Source organism: Nansenia antarctica, assembly GCF_963989245.1.
Source record: "Nansenia antarctica genome assembly, chromosome: 4".
Taxonomy (NCBI): Eukaryota; Metazoa; Chordata; class Actinopteri; order Argentiniformes; family Microstomatidae; genus Nansenia; species Nansenia antarctica.
The window spans coordinates 20,052,868-20,070,367 of NC_137689.1; the positions used below are offsets into that span (position 1 = coordinate 20,052,868).

Genomic DNA, 17,500 nt, shown 5'->3' on the forward strand with positions numbered 1-17,500 from the left:
AGAGGCACGCATGGGTATTTGGCACCGTGCCAGCTCTCATTAATCATACAGCATGTCCCGCTCTCTCACGCTGACTGACAGCTCACAACCTGGTGCCCGCCAGCCCCCCCATGTGTCCCTGTGTGTTCTGTGGAGGGGAGGGGAAAGGAGAGGAGAGGAGGGGAGAGGAGGGGAGGGGAGGAGAGAGGAGGGGAGAGGAGGGGAGGGGAGGTGAGAGGAGGGGATGGGAGAGCAGAGGTGGGTAGGGAAGAGGAGAGGAGCGGTGGGGAGGGGAGGGGAGAGAAGAGGTGGGGAGAGGATAGGAGAAGAGAAGAGGGGAGGTGAGAGGGGGGTGTCTTCTATGAGAGGACAGGGTGTCCTGGCCTGGGTGTGGGTGGCTGCAGCCAGTCGACACCCTACTCCTGTACTAAGCCCTTCGTCTGCCTCCCGCCCTCCTGTCAAGGCTGTGTTGAGCAGCCAGGTCAAAGTTCAGTGAACTCGGCTGGCCCGCGGCACACTTCCTGACAGTTTCAAATGTCAGGGGGGGGTCTCGTCGTCCATGACAATGCTGTCACTGTGTCGTGCTCCAGCCACCCGCCAAAAGAGCTGGGAGGATGTAAAATGAGAGGGTCCTCACAGACTGTATATTTAAGCCATAGAAAACGGGATTAGGTGTATTGTAAAGTGTAAGTATGCAGCACTCTCTGTGAGTTGCTTCTGTTTCCATTGGTGTATGTAATTGTTATTACAGTGATATTATCTACTGCTCCGATCCAGGCGCTATGCAAACTAACAGACAGTGATTTAGATATCCTCCCGCATTTACAGGACTGAGAGGCATAAAGCCACTGAAAGATAAAGAAGTGTCTGAGTAAGGGATGATGTAATCACAATGTCATCATCATTTTATGATAAAGGAATGACAATGGGAAGGTTTTAAAAGAAAAACGATCTATTTCCGTAGAATAAGCGCTTTGAGTTTAGACTTGCTATACAGCAAGAACCAGGCCACGGGTGTGGGTCACTGCATGTCACTGGAAGGAATACCTGCATACTATTTTCTTGGCCAGAGAGTGGGCTAAGGGGCTAGCATCTGGTGCTAACTGGACCATGCTAACTGCTTGGAGATTGGTGCGTTCTTTTGTTCTAGTAAGTTGGCTAAGGGGCTAGCATCTGGTGTTAATTGGACCATGCTAACTCCTTGAAGTGCTCTTCTGCCCTTTCTTACAGTTGGTTGGCGTAAGGCTGCCGCCTGGTGTGAGGTAACATTCAGCATGCTAACTAGCAGTGCTGTGCTGTGCATTGTGTTTACCACTGTGATCAACAAGGCAAGTACATCTGAGACTAACCCTCAACACGATATGTGACAGCATCTGGTGAAAGCAGGAACAAGTCGGCAACCAATCAACATTTTCAGACTTTTATACTGGAAAAAGTAAATAAATGTCAACGTTGTTGAAAAAAATTTACACAGTCGCTAGTCAAGCCAAAATATTGCAATGCAATGGATTCGGTGAGTAATCCCCACTACTCTCTACAGTAGTTAAATGTATAACACTACATTGTTAGCAGGCTCACAAAACAAGCTGTGTTAGTTGACTAGCGAATATGTCATTGATTTTCAGCAACGTTGACATTTATTTACATTTTTCAGAATAGAAGTCTGAACATTTGGACGGTTGTCGACCTGTTCCCGCTTTCACCAGCTGCTGTTACATATTAATTTATTGTCAACAGTGATATTTCATAAAACACCTGACATTATTTGGCTTCCAAATAGAGATGCTAAATGAGAATACAAAGCAATTTCAGAACAAGTTAAGATCATTTAATCTCGGAAATCTATCTTCCACCATCACCAATCCTATACTCTTGTTCTTCCCCCTATACATTTTTCTTGTATTTTTTCCACTCTCCATTATCTCTCTCTCCTCCCCTATAGAATCTCCTTCCCTGTCGATATTCGCTCCTCCACCGCCCCACTCGTTTTCCCATCAAGAAGCGTGTACAGCAGTGAACGATATGAGCTTCTTCTCTGTCTACTGGTGGGAGCTCGTAGTGGCTGTGTTCACTGAAAGCCCCCTGTTTAATGACATGAGGTACAGTGCCCCGATGCCTCAGCCATCTATCAGTAGTAGTGTGTGTATAGAGGAGCCTCCCTCTCAGACTCCTGCAGCAGCAGCAGCAGCAGCAATGCAGTACTGCTGTCACTGTGGGGATCCATGCGTTGTGCAGAAAACCATCCCATCCCCTCTCTGAGTCATGCAAGAGCACTCCACCAAGCCAGCTAACCCTGGGTGGACTGTGACTATGACAGATAATCCTCTCCCAACGTATTACTTACTCGTAGGGCTTTATTGCTTTATTCAGCTCTCCATAGCGATGTACAATATGGTATTATTGTGTGTTTGTAAAAATGAAAACGATTAGATGGCGGGCGGGGGGGGGGGGGGGGGGGTCAGCTCCTTCTTTTGTTCCTTTGCGAGACTTGCTGACTGAGGAGGCAAAGATTCAGACATGTTTAGGCCGGCAAAGTCAATCAAAGCTTCATTAAAGAGCTAAATGAGTTTGTATGGATTTAATAGGTGACCTGCACACCTGGGCCATACTGAGCAAATACAACAGCGCCTTTGGCCCCAGCCTTCAGTCTGTGGGGAAATTAAAGGCTTTGCAGAGAGGCCAGGAGTTAATAGTTTCTATTTAGTCTTAACATGGACTGTTAATTAGTTAATCAAATACACTTCCCTCTCATTTGGCATTATGCACAACACACATACAGTACAAACACATGTACACACACACACACACACACACACACACACGTAACGTGTGTGCGTGCATGTGTGTGTGTGTGTGTGTGTGTGTGTGTGCTTGGGTACAGTACAGTACTGTATGTGTCTTAATGTGTATATGGCTTCGAGTGTGTCTCTGGGGTATGTGGTTTATAATGGTTTCTGCAGTTCAGATGTGATTGCGTGGCAACCTGAAGGCCCAGCATGATGTGTGATGTATTGAATGGCTTTATGATGGATGGGAGACTTTGGAGGATCTGTTAAACAATAAGAAATCAATTCGGGAGGAGACAGGCTCATTAGAGACTTGGCATGAGGGAGGGAGTGGGCATGTCGAGGCAATTTTCTTTCCCAAGTGACAATGAAAGAGGTAAAAACACATCCACAAAAGGATTAGTTTGAGGCGTGTGTATAATTTGCTGAAATATGAAGCATTCATAAGCATTACTGTCGTAAAACCATTTCCTTTCAACAGATTTCCACTATTCCATGAACACATACTGTATGCAACTGGACAAAGCCTTACATGTTGCTTTCAAGGCACTGACAAACACAGTGCTCTTTTCATAACATAATGCCCCTAATTTGACTCTCCCACCGCTTACCACCCACCACTCCATCCTGGCTGGGGGGTGTGAGTGTGTGTGTGTGTGTGTGTGGGGGGTGGGGGGGGGTACAGGGTGAGGAGCATCTGCATTGTCAGCCAGAGGGGCTCCATCGTGACTACATTATTCATGTGGCATACCCTACAAACCCTCTTATCTAGGGCAACCCACCATTTTGCAACCCCCCCCCCCCCTCCACACACACACACACACACACACACACACGTCATTCACGTCCATCACAGCAGCCCGCCCTGGATCGGCTACTCCCAACCTCTCATTCACAGTGAGGGGGGAGACTGCGTGTGAGACTTGCGTGTGACATCAGACTTCTGTAGTATGACCCCCTCATGGAGCAAAAAGGGAGGCCAGCTTGATTAATTCATGAAATACTCACTGTACTCACATACTATCTCAGTCCCACTCTCTCTCACTCTTTTCATCCATCATTTTTCGGACGTAAGAGGAGAGGGGAACAGCTTTCCCGTGGGTCGTCACAGCCCTTTGTACCTGTCAAGCCTCCACCTGCCGCTGCTGTGCTGCTGTGCTAGTGTCTTGTCAATCCACTCTCCACCCCTAATATAGGCCATAATTGCGCTGTGACAGCAAACAAGGTACCATCCACATCTCTTAATTAGCGTGCTAGCTAATTCTCGATTACGGCGTACATGTACCCCCTGTGTCTCCCTTGGGGATAGAGGCTAGCGGCTAGCGTTAGCCAGTGCAGATGGGTGGAGCGGGTGGCAGGATTAGAGCCAGGTTGGCATGTGTTCGCCTCGGGGAGGGGTGGGGGTTCTGGGGGTCTGGCAACCAGGATAGCTATAGGAGAGACCAGGGGCAATTGTAAAATGTTTAGCAATTAACATATTACACAGAGACTGCTCATCCCTAATATCAGAAACAAACATATGTCATCTTTCTACTCATCAGTCACACATATTTGGTCTCTAAAGAGGACGCGTGTATTGCAGCATTCATTTTAATCCAAACAATCTGATGTTCCATTTCCCCAGAGCGGGGGCAATTGTAACAGTGAAGTGGGAAAATAACAATTCTGCCCATATATTCAAATGACACTTCCCCCGATGGGACCGTTGGCTGTCATCTCTACACATTTTCTAGAAGGGGTCATAGCTGTGTTGTCATTAGTATAGAACTGACTAGGATGGAGGTCTGATTGATTCCCATGTAAACAGCTCTTAATTTAAATACATAAAACAGAAATAGAGCACAAATTCATTCTCTTCTCTCTTTACCTCGGTGTCCTGGTCACCACTTCAGGTGTAGTTTGTACAGTAAACAGAGTGTTTGTCCTGCCCTGGTCTCTCTCTTTCTTTCATTCATTCTGTTTGACAATTTGTCATGATTAGCACAGACTCACCCATCCTTTGCACATTGTGCTAATTCAATTACTTGAAGCCAAATTATTGATATAAAGATATGCTTTGCTATTAACAAAATATAGCCACATTTCCTTGCCAAATCTTTGCATTGTAACTGCCAAGCTATTAGGCCCTACAACAGTTGGTGGGGGAAAATGTAATACCTTTAAAAAAAACTACCAAATTAACCCACTGAAGTTCAAACAAAACTGCAGAACACAAAATAGACAGACACTAATGCTCCATTAACACCTCTAATCTGTCGCTCTGCTCTGCACGCCTCACATAGATGAATGAAAACTAAATGAAATTACTGACAGGTTGTCGCACGAATCCAATCAGATATCACAAGCGAGCATCCCTGTTGTTAAATGTAAAAACTTCAAACAAGCTTTTTGTTTTTAGACTGTTGGCCTTCTCCATTGCCAACCTCTAACTAACTAGCTAGCACGGAAATGAAAAGCAACAGCGTGGGCGATGAGGGAGGGAGAAAACTACTGTAGATCAAAGTAGATACATTTACCCCTCAAAATCTGCTTTTCCCAATAACTCCCGAGGTATTTGACTGAATGCGTCATGCAGGGAGTTATAACTATGCGTATACTGAGTGAGTTTCATCTCACTGTTACAATTGATCTCAGTTCCATTTTCCCCCAGTCTCCCCTGCTACACCCTCCAGTACACCATGCACTCCACCCACACAGGCCAACCTCTCCATCCCCTCCCTTATCTCTATACCTCATCTCCCCTCACCATCCCCCAATCTCACATGCAATACCCTTATTTTCACATCCTGTACATCTACATAATGTATACCCTCCTGCCGACAGACTCCCCGAGGTCCCCCTCGCTCTCACCTCCCCCCATCTCCCCCAGCAGCATACCCTCCATGCCCCCATTCCCTCACCCCCATGACCTCCCCCTTCCAGTGCCCACGCCACCCTCCCTCAACCCCAACCAGGGTCTCCTCAGAGGGAGAGGGGGCAGAGGGCACAGGGGACAAACAGCCTGACAGGGAGCCTGTCTGCTGCCCCGAAGCCCCTCCCTCCCTGCCCCTCCACGGGAGAAACCCAGCCAGCAGTCAGCCTATCAGAGAAAGGGAAAACCCATGGAGACACGATCTAAACACCCCAGTCAGGGCCAATGAGTCACAACACCCCTGCGGTTGGCCAACAAAAACACTGATACTAAGCCTTCCGTATCACTTCTATTGGCCTTGAATAGAGACCTTTTTAGATGATTAAATGAAAACAAGGTCAAATGGCTGTGGTTCAATGGAAGGCCAGGTGTTGACCATGTTGTTAGCTGGGTAGCAACTCTCTCTGTGCCCTTTTTAAAAATAAAAAAAACAGGAGGGGGGTTAGATTAGATGAGGATGATGCTCTGATGGTTAGTGGGTTAGCTGGGACTCATGGTTCGGTGGTTAATGTGCACTTGGCCGTGGCTGCAGATGTTGTGTGTGTGTGTGTGTGTGAGGGCTGGGAGGACGGAGTAGTGACCGATAGGCTCAGCAGGAGGAAGAATGGACAGCGTGTCACCGAACAGATGTTTCCGCGACAATCTCTGTGCGTTTTTGTCATCTGGGATTTAATCTGGTCAGTGAAGGGCATTAAGATTACGGAGGAAGGCGAGAGTGGGATGTAGACCCCAGCTGTCTTTTCCCTCTGGAAGATCCCCCACCTTCACACACACACACACACACCCTTCCCCCTTAATCTCACAAACACATTCAAGGCCCACCCTATCACCTTCACCACCTCCCCAAACACACTTGCACACACACACACACACACACTCACTCTCAGGCTGACACACAACATAATTGGCAGCAATTGGCCAACCGTTGCTTTCACCAATGGAGATTACAGTGATATTATAAATCCATTTTCTCTTATTGACTCACTGCATTGTATTTCATCATACGGTCTAAGTACTATATGCACTCTCTCTATTTCCTCCCTCCTTCTCTCTCACTCACAACTATACACCCTAATTTAATCTCTCTCTCTCTCTATCTCTCTTCCTCCCTCCCTCCCTCCCTTCCCCCCTATTTCTTCCTCTCTCCCTTGTACACTCTTCTGGGCCTCTGGCTGTCTTCCCACAAGTCATGTTCTCCTGGCTAGATGACGCGTGCATGTCTCTTGTGTCTTCCTGATGCTAACTCACACAGACGTTTTGCACGGCATTATGGGATGCCGCTCTCGGTCCTCTATTCGCCACGGGATGTAATAACGATGATGAGGATGATGGGGATGGCGGTGATGGTGATGAGGAACCGGAGGGGATTCGCTTCTATTTTTCTCTCGTCTTTTCTCTTTTTTTTCTTTTTTCTTTTTTCTTCTTCTTCTTCTTCTTCTTCTTCTTCTTCTTCAATATTGATCAGACCATTGAGACAGGATGGGAGAGGGCCGGTGTTAACATAATTCTGAATGACACAGTGCTGCATGAATAACAAAGCTTCATATTTTATAAGTTAGGCTACAGATTAATCGCCACCACTGCCGCCACCTCCCCCTATGTGTCACCTGTTACCCCCACAGACCCACAGTCAGTGTCTGGTTCATCTTCATTTGAGATGAGATGGAGTCTCCACTAACACTACGTTGATGCTGTCTGAAGCACTTCTGCAGACCCATTTTGGCAGTTAACGGCACTGCTGCAGTGATTCAAGTCTCTCCTCTGCAACCTTTCCATGTTTGTTGATGTATTTCTCTCTTCCTATTGCTCTAACCCATGCCCCCCCCCCCCTTCCCACCGATAGACACAAACACTGTGCTTTTGATGAAAAAGATTGAATGTAATGCAACAGCACTGAGCTGGAGAGAGACGGAGAGCTTCTGATAATGCAGCAGCCATGCCTGCAATTTCGATCCACTAAGGGAAGTGTGTGTGTGTGTGTGTGTGTGTGTGTGTGTGTGTGTGTGTGTGTGTGCGCGTGTGTGTATGTGTGCATGTGTGCGTTTGTGTGTGCTGGGGAACAAGAGAAAGGGGGGTGCATACAGACAGAGGGAGGGAGGGAGGGAGGGTTGAAGGGGCATGGTCAGTGAGCTACCCCCGGAGGGACGAGAGGAAGGGTAGGGGTCACGGCAGCGTTTTGGCCCTGCAGCAGGGCCTCCTCGGTGGGAGGAGACAGTGTGTCCGTGGGGCCTGTCTGTCCGTCTGTCTGTGTGTGTACTTGTGTGTGTTTGTGTGTGTGTGTGTGTGTGTGTGTGTGTGAGGGGGAGAGGAGGAGGCCTGTGGTGGAGCTGTGGGCCAGTGGACACACACCCAGAGTCTGTAGAAGAGAGATTTCCCTACGGCCTTCTCTACAGCTTAATTACTACCCCCCCCCCACCAAGCCTTCAGGGGTCTGTCTCCTGCACTCTCTCACATTAGACAAGCATGGAGGCTCAGAGCCCAGCCCCTCATCTCTGTGGAGAATGTCTCCAGCCCCTACGCCCTGGCGCACAGCTCTCTGTGTCAGAGACAGAGCCTGATGTCGGGGAGAGAAGCAGACACACAGCAGGGACCCGTAGTCTGTCCCGTCGGTTCTGTCGCGGTCGAGAGACGGGAAGGTCACCGTCGCGGAGGTGAGAGACCCCCCCCCCCCGCCAACAATCGGGTCGCCGGTCCACATCTTTTCCGGCGCCTGATCGGATCACTCCCGTTTCCGTAAACAGATCAGATCGCTCGCTGACACGTGAAACAATGGACTCGCCCGCGGCTGTGAAGCGGTTTTTCACAGGGATGGATTGGAGAGAGAAAAAAAAAAAAGGACAGATACATATGGGTGACAATGTGTTGTGTACTGTTGTATCCCACTGGAGTCCGTTCACTGCATGATAAAGAAGACTCTCTCTTGGACCCACACACCGCTTGGTCTACTTATTCAATTGTGTTACAGTTGAGTTCTCATTACAGACTAAATCCACCAATTAGTCATTCACTGTCGCTGGGTAGAAGCAGAAAGAGAGAAAGATGACTGGTGTGTGGCAGGGGGGTTCGGGACTGTAACAATATATAGCGATATATATAATAGAAAGGAAGGCATTTAATGAATGGCTTCCCTCTCTAGGAGAACTTGAGAGGTGTAAAAACGCATTAGGGGAGAAATGTGCCGGTGTGGGAAAATTCACTTGAGACCAATTAGGCCCAGGCAAGCTGTTACAACCCAGTGTGGCGCAGTGTCTCCTCGCTTCACTGTGAAGAAACATTGTGATATAAATTACAGCACTGGGGAGGAGAATCGAAAAGACGGGGAAATATGGAAGGAAGAATTGAGGAGGGAGTGCAGGTATGATGAGAGGGAATGGCGGATGATGAAATTATATGATGTTTTTTGCCAACCTTTTGCTATGAAAAGAGGCACATGCACAGACAGGCATGCACAGGCAGGCATAGCCACACACACGTACACACACACACACACACACACACACACGTACACACACGCATCCACACGTATCCACACACACACACACACACACACACACACACACACATCCACACGCATCCACAAACACACACACACACACACATAGGCCAGACAGGCAGGCACGTCTGAATGTTTTAATTAGACTGAGGGAAAGCGCTTAAGCAGAACGGTTTGAGCGGTATCCTTCTGTGTTTGCTCAATTTAACCCTGATTGCAGCTAATTGCTTACACAGAGAGTGAGTCGAAAATGAGAGTGTGTATGAGGTAGGCTGTGGCGGCATGGCCGTTATCCGTTTCACGTGATCTGACGGTGAAGGAAAACCAAATATTTAATGATGGAACGTCTAATTGCTTCCCCCCGGTCTCACTCTCTCCTCTCCCTCTCTGTCTGTTTTTTAAAAGCATGGACAGGTGCACACTTCCGATACATAGACAAACTTACACACACACACACACACACACACAATAAACACACACGCTCATGCATGCACACACGCACGCACACATGCAAACACGCGCACATGCAGGCACCCGCACACATGCACACACACACACACACACACACACACACACACACCACTGGATATGTTTTATGTGCATATTGCTGTGCTCAATCATTGCCAATATCCTGTACATCCATATCCATCCTTGGATATCCCGTCAGCTGACTTAGCTCAGATTATATTTATAATATATATTTATATAATCTGTGAAACTCGAAAGCGCCATATTTAGCAACACCTAATTAATCTTAATGGCTTTTGGAACAAGCCAGCCAAACAAATGGTATCTTTTTTCATAAATTGCTTTTCTCTGCGCCACAGCTCACACATCTACACGCATAAACACCCTTAGACACACACGCGCACACACGCACACACACACACACACACGTGAGCGCACACCCACACACACACACACACACACACACACACACACACACACACACACACACACACAGACACACCCATACAACCACACACCCATACACCCACAAACACATGCACACACAAACATTTCTCCTTCCTCCTCCCCGGCAATAAAGTAATGCATTTCCTCTGTCAGCTCGTCATAGCCCTCAAAGAGTGAGCCCTCTCTCACTCCTTCCATTTCTCCCTCATCCATTCTCTTTCATGCTCTTTCATTCTCTTTCTCTCTCCCTTTATTTCCCCCTCTCTCTCTTTCTCTTTCTACTGTGAGCGGAAGGGAACGTTACGGTTTGTGCCAAAAGCTTTTCAGTCATTTGAACAGAGGCCATTTGAATGTTTCACTGGGGAATGATTGGAGTTATTTGGTGTGTGTGTGTGTGTGTTTATGTGTGTGTGTGTATGTGTGTGTGTGTGTGTGTGTTTATGTGTGCGTGTGTGTTTGTGTCTGTGTCTGTGTTCTGTGTGTGTGTGTGTGTGTGTCTGGGTGCGTACATGTGCGTGCGTCTGTGTGTAATGGCTGCCACAGCCTCCTCCTTATCACTTCTCCACACACCTGCTTCCCTCTGAGAGTCAGCCTCCCGTCTCCCCCCGAGCCTCACCCTCAAAGGCTGATCCAACGTGGGCTTGGATGAGCTCCCCACAGTCTGGCCTGGCTCTCTCTCTCTCTCTCTCTCTCTCTCTCTCTCTCTCTCTCTCTCTCTCTCTGTCTCTCTCTCTCTCTCTGGGTAACAGGCACAGGGGTGGCTGGGTAGGCCTGCCCATACGCTGTGTGATTCTAGGAACCAGGGTATTATGGGTTGTATATCGACGGGAGGTGGTGAAAGCACACAGGGCCAGTGTTTCTGGAAGAGAAGGTTAGAAGGTTAGAAGGAAGCACTGTCAAAAGGCTGTGTATGTGTGTGTGTGTGTGTGTGTGTGTGTGTGTGTGTGTGTGTGTGTGTGTGTGGGTGTGTGTGTGTGTGTGTGGTTTTGAAGAGGGGACAGGACGGAAGGGAAGGGGTTTGCTCAGTCATATATCATCCAATGTGGGAAAGCTAAAAGTAGAATACAGAGGAAAGCACTTTGTGCTCGAAGGCGCGCTCACAACTTTTTTTTCTCTCCCTCTCTCTCTCTCTCATAAACATTCCAGTAATAATGCAGCACGCACATACACACACACACACACACACACACACACACACACGCACACAAACACACACAGGGGAGAGTGTCATTGAACTTTTCACATGCGCTCTGAGCCTTATCCCTGCAACACACATACACACACACACACACACACACACACACACACACACACACACACACACACACACACACACAGGGAGAGTGTCATTGAACTTTTCACATGCGCTCTGGGCCTTATCCCTGCAACACGCACACACAAGCACACACACACACACACCACACACACACACACACACCACACACACGCACACACACACACACACACACACACACACACACACACTCACTCACTCACTCACTCACTCATGCACACATCATATACTCACATATTTATGCATTTCTCTGACTCATGCGGGCAAACATGTATAGTTTGTATCATCCTTTTCTTCTCTCTCTCTGTCACAAACATACCAGTAGTAATCCTGTAGATGTTTCCTCTGGCTGTAGTTTACATTAGGGATCTGGAGCTTCAAAAGTGACTCACAGTACTAACAGTCTTCTCTCTCTCTCTCTCTCTCTCTCTCTCTCTCTCTCTCTCTCTCTCTCTCTCTCTCTCTCTCTCCCCCACATAGCTACCCCATTCCCTTCATTTCAATTATATCTTTTAGAGAGTCCTTCAAACAACTCCTCAACGATGAACACCATTATCCTACCTACCTGTGTCTCTGCCATCAGATAAAGTAGCTCTTTGTCTCTGTCTACCCCCCCCCCCGACACACACACACACGCACACACACACACACACACGCACACACACCTCGTCCTCCTACACACCCCTCTCTGTCTGCCTCCCCCCTCTTCACTGGTCTTGTAAACATAGACAGGCATGCGCACACTGTGTTAATTGACGGGGTCGCACAGATTCCACGAGAGAACATCTTTGAATTTCTAATTAGCCCAGGCTAGGGTTGAAGTGAGTGCAGGAGACGGCTGGATGATGGATCTCTCTCTCTCTCTGTGACTCTAATCTGTGTCTCTCTCTCTCTCTCTCTGTCTCTCTCTCTCTCTCTCTCTCTCTCTCTCTCTCTCTCTCTCTCTCACTCTCTCTCTCTTCTTTTGTGTTTTAGTCTGGAAGCATTGTCTTCATCGGCTGAGAGGGTAGGGAAAAAGCATTAGCAGGACCTGTATCTGTCTGTATTGCAGTACAGTCAACAACCATCCAGATTTGACCTCCCTCGTTATCTCGACGTTCAGTTGGGCAGAAAGGCAATTTGCCCATTTTTTCACAATCTCTTATTTGCCACTCCAATTTGTCTCATATTTGTTTGTCCTGGTCATGGTTGCTTTCACCTGATACCTAGCAAAGCACACATTTGTGATGTTAGTCTGTCTGAGGACTAGGAACACACACACACACACGCACGCACACACACACACACACACACACACACGCACACACACACACACACACACACAGTCCCACCCAAAGTCATAGAGCTCCATGCGGGCCTGTGCTTGCGTGGGAGGATGATGAGAGTCCGCCCCCTCCCTCCCTCCCTGTGCTGGTCTCTCCTGAGAGCTGCAGCATTAATAACAGTAAGTGGATAATGTCCTAGCTCATATGAGCATTCGGTTGGAGGCTTAACCAGGGCTTAAAAAGTGTGTGTGTGTGTATGTGTGTTTTTCTGTGCGCGCGTGCGTGCCTACATGTCTACATACGAGCGTGCCCATGCATGCGTGCTTATCTGTGTGTGTGTGTGTGTGTGTGTGTGTGTGTGTGTGTGTGTGTGTGTGTGTGGGCGGCAGCTCTCTGTCCTCGTCCCCCTCGCGGTCCGTTTTTCCCACCTCTTCACTCGCACCGTCGTGCAGCGCCGTTCGAGACCCACTTCTCACCTCCTCACCTCCCAACCGCCTCCGCGGGGGTCAGGAGGCTGTGGCCGGCAGAGGTGAGGCGGAGGGCAGGAGGCGGGGGGCAGGAGGCGGAGGGCAGGCGCACAAATCACGAGTCATTTCGGATACCGTCAGAACCGTCTCATAGGGCTTACACACCGGCAGTTCCGAACGCCGGTTCGCGTTCGCGTACTGAAACCTCCGAACGTTGGCGCTGTCTGGCGAACGAGCCCGCGTTCATACCAGTGTATCGTTCGCCAGACATCGCCAACGTTCGGAGGTTTCGGTACGCGAACGCGAACCGTTGTTCGGAACTGCCGGTGTGAAAGAGGCCTGACAGTGACGCTAATCGAGCTCTCCAGCTCCTCTGTGGGCGGGCCTCATCGGCGTCTACCCTAACAGGAACAGATGCCCCTCCCCCGCCTCTCACTCTCACTCACTGCCCCCCCCCCCCCCTCCATTAAACTGGAGGTAACTCTGTCTGCGGGATGCGGCCCACGATGCCATTTTTAACAGGGCCGTCGCGAATGAATAAGAAATGGCCGTATGCAATATTAACCGCCAAGTACTTCCATTGAGAGCGCGTGCCGAAGGACAACGCGTAGCCGTCCTTCCTGTCCTCCTGCAGGCACGTGATTGGACGGGAGCGGGAGGGATGAACCGTTAAATATGTTATCTGTTCATCTACATCAGCTCACCGTACCCCGGCCGCATATGCCTGACTTCGACCTGTAACGCTCTCGTTCGCGTGACAAGATACGTCCGGATACACACTACACGAGTGCGTGTCTGCGTGAGTACACGTGTGTGTACATTCAGGTGGATGATGTGGTTGTGACTGGGAGCAGCCATTCCCCCATCCTATAGCTCTTCTTCTGTCTCTCCATCTCACTCTCTCTCTCTCTCTCTTTGCCCCATCTCTTCTCCCTCCCTCCCTTCCCCTTCCTCGCTCCATCCTTCCTTCTCTCTCTCTCTCTTCCTCCCTCCTTACTCCCTCCCCCACTCTCTCTCTCTGTATCTCTCTCACTCTCTCCTTATCTTGTCTCTCTCCCTCCCCCACTCTCTCTCTCTTTCTGTATCTCTCTCACTCTCTTGATCTCGCTCTCTCTCCCCCTCTCTCTCTCCCCCTCTCTCTCTCTCTCTCTTTCTCTCTCCCTCCCTCCCTCTCTCTCTCTCTTTCTCTCTCTCTCTCTCTCTCTCTTTCTCTCTCTCTGTGGCTTCACTCTCTAGTCAACGCTCTCTCTCTATCTATCTCTGTCTCTCCCTTCCTCTTACCCCCCCACTCCTCTCTCTCTCTCTCTCTCTCTCTCTCTCTCTCTCTCTCTCTCTCTCTCTCTCTATCTCTATCTCCCCCCCCCCCCCTCCAGATGGCCTTCTCTGAGAGAGCATTGACACCAGATGTGCAGTTCCAGTGCCGGCTCAGGGACCAGCTGGGCTGAGAGTGCCAGTGGTTCCGTTAATGAAAATGGCTCTGCTGTGAATCTGTGTCTGTGGATGGGTGTGTGTGTGTGTGTGTGTGTGTGGGTGTGGGTGTGGGTGTGTGGGTACGTGTATGTGTGTGCCTGTGTGTGGGTGTGTATGTGTGTGTGTGTGTGTGTGTGTATGTGTCTGTGTGTGTGTGGGTGTGTGCGGTGGGTTTCTCCATGGCGGTGTCATGTGACGTGTCCGTGGCGTGCGAGTGTAGGCCGCCGTGATCTGCATCACGCCTCGCACCGCGGCGCTCAACTGCACTACCAGGCTGAACACCCGGCTCTCCACATCACATCCCCCTCAACACCTCTCTGTCTCTCTTATGCTATTTCTCTCTCTCTCTCTCTCTCTCTCTCTCTCTCTCGCTCTCCCCTGTCTCGCACATTATCTCGCTCTTTCTCTCGTACATAATGATGTATTCATTCACCTTCCATATTTACTAGAGAGGGGCAAACACAGTGGCTGTAATAACTAATTCATACCTCCGCTCCTGAAACAAAAGAAGTAATATCACAATGTGTCTAGAGTGGAATGTGTATAATTGCCTGAGGGGGGAATGTGTTGCTGCTGTAGTTGATTAAGTTTGATAAGTGATTGGATGTGTATGGAAGGGATGAGGCCAAGCTAATGTAATAATATGTGTTTGCATCTGATAAAACCTGTAAAACGGAATTCTTCACTGAAGGAGCTGTAACCACCTGCTAGGCTCGGTAATTTATGAATGTTGTTCTCCAACAATTAATTATTACAGCCTTTTTCTCCCGATCAATTAAATGATAATGCAGAACAATATGGGTTAAACTCTTGGCATTAATTCTGACAACAGCAAAGAGAAATGATGTCAGTGAAAAGCTGTTGCGGCAAAACGTCCAGAGGTCCGTAAACATGAGCTGTGTTTTGAGTTCAAACCCCGGTAAGTCCAGAGGCAGTGCGTCCAACTGGATTGTTGTACTTTCCCTTTCTCCCTGGCAACTTATTACTGACAAAATGGCCGACACTCATCAGCTAGGTTTGTGAGCTTTTTAACGGGCCAAAGATAAAACATTTGTACCCATTTAAATCCTATCCTATCCTCATGAATCCAGCTTTCTCCGCTGTTAACATTATTAACATGCCTCCCTTCCTCCCAGCCGTTCACAAACTGAGTGGACACTGAATGGATAGATGACTTAATAGGAGGACAGAGGCCAGTGCCTTTCTGCCTTCCCTCCAGCTGAGGATGGGGTGAAAGAGAGGGCACTCCCCGCCCTTCCTCTTTTCCTCCTCTTCCTCTTTTGATCTCGAGCAGATCAATGAAGTTACCTTGTCTGTTACACTCAATACAGGAGCGACTGTGGATAAGGGTTGAGCTGAGGTCAGAGAGAGGAGGGAAGAGCGAGAGACGGAAAGAGACAGAGAGACAGAGAGGCAGAGAGAGAGAGAGAAAGATGTTGGTTGTGTCGGTCGGTATACTGCTTGGACTAATGCAATGAAGCAGAATGAATACCAGCTTGTTCCATGGGCTCCTGCGTAATTACATTACGACTGTATTGAACTTTAAACTCTAAAAGAGGAAGCGGCCTTTGGATAGAGTAGGTCTGACATGTACTCTGTGGTTCATATTTCATTGGAGAAGGGACACAGCCTGGTATACAAAATGCAGGTCGTTTAACGTTGTGCTGTCTTGATAGGAGCCACAAAGAACCACTGTTGCTAAAATGCATGTACCAAATTCTAATACAAAAGCTCAGCCCTTGTACTATACAGGGAGAATCCATGAAACTGTATACAACTGTGTTATACAAGAGATGAGATCAAATCCCTTCTCAAACAAGGGCTTTCTGTGGATTATCTTTTACATGTGTAGATGATGTTGTCATAGCTTCATCCAGATTATCTCAAACATCATGGACACATTTATTGAAGGATGATATTGCAGAACAGATTGTGTCTTGTGCTTTGTTGTCATGTTTGTTGTTATCTATGCAAGTGCACAGTGTAATATATTAAGAGCATGAGTATAAGAGATTGTGTGTGTGTGTGTGTGTGTGTGTGTGTGTGTGTGTGTGTGTGTGTGTGTGTGTGTGTGCTTGTGCGCTTGTGTGTGTGTGTGTGTGTGTGTGAGTGTGTGTGTGTGTGTGTGTGTGTGTGTTCGCATGTGTGTGTGTGTGTGCACGTGCGTGTACATGTGCATGTGCATATGCGTGTGTGTGTGTGTGTGTGTGCACGTGGGTGTACATGTGCATATGCGTGTGTGTGCGTGTGCGTGTGCATGTGCGTGCGTGTGTGTGCAAGTGTTCGCGCGTGTGCGCTTGTGTCTCGCGGGAGGGGGGGAAAGAGAGCGCTGTTCTTGAAAGCGTCCTGTCTATAATAAATGATTCCAATCTACGGCGCGATGAACTCACATACACCTGCCTTGACTCGTCCTATGACGAGCCGCGACCTTGACAGGGACATTCCATACGAACCCACAGAAATAGTTGGAGCGAGCTCGTCAGAACAGCTCCTGCTGGCCAAGCGCTCTATCTCAGACATTGGGAAATAAATAACCCATGCTGGTGATGAGTTCGCTGCGGCTCTAGCGGCTAGCTGTGCTATTCCAGTGAAGCTAGTGTGTGTGAGGTTTATAATTCCCCCGCTGCTGTGGGATTAGGATGTCTGCTGAGCACATCCAGAATGCAGCTGCCGCAGCACACTCGCTCTCTCTCTGATGTGTTTACCCAGACCCACAGTCACAGGAAATATGTTGACGCTCACATACTGCACCAACACATGTGTTTATCTATCCCGACAGAGCCAACACATCATTTTCTATATATACAGTATGGATATATACAGTATATATACCCTGAAAGGCAGAAATCCAGATAGTGCTGTTGGTTAGTTAGTATCAACAATCTTGTTTACCGTGGGACTTGCAATCTTATTTTCTGAC

At 48.5% G+C, this 17,500-nt stretch overlaps 1 pseudogene across 1 annotated transcript in view; it reads left to right on the forward strand.

Annotated features, from left to right (window-relative positions):
• LOC308155855 (roundabout homolog 2-like) overlaps window positions 1–17,500 on the forward strand; it is a 114,313-nt pseudogene that overhangs the window by 42,954 nt on the left and 53,859 nt on the right. The gene's annotated exons all lie outside the window — the stretch shown is intronic.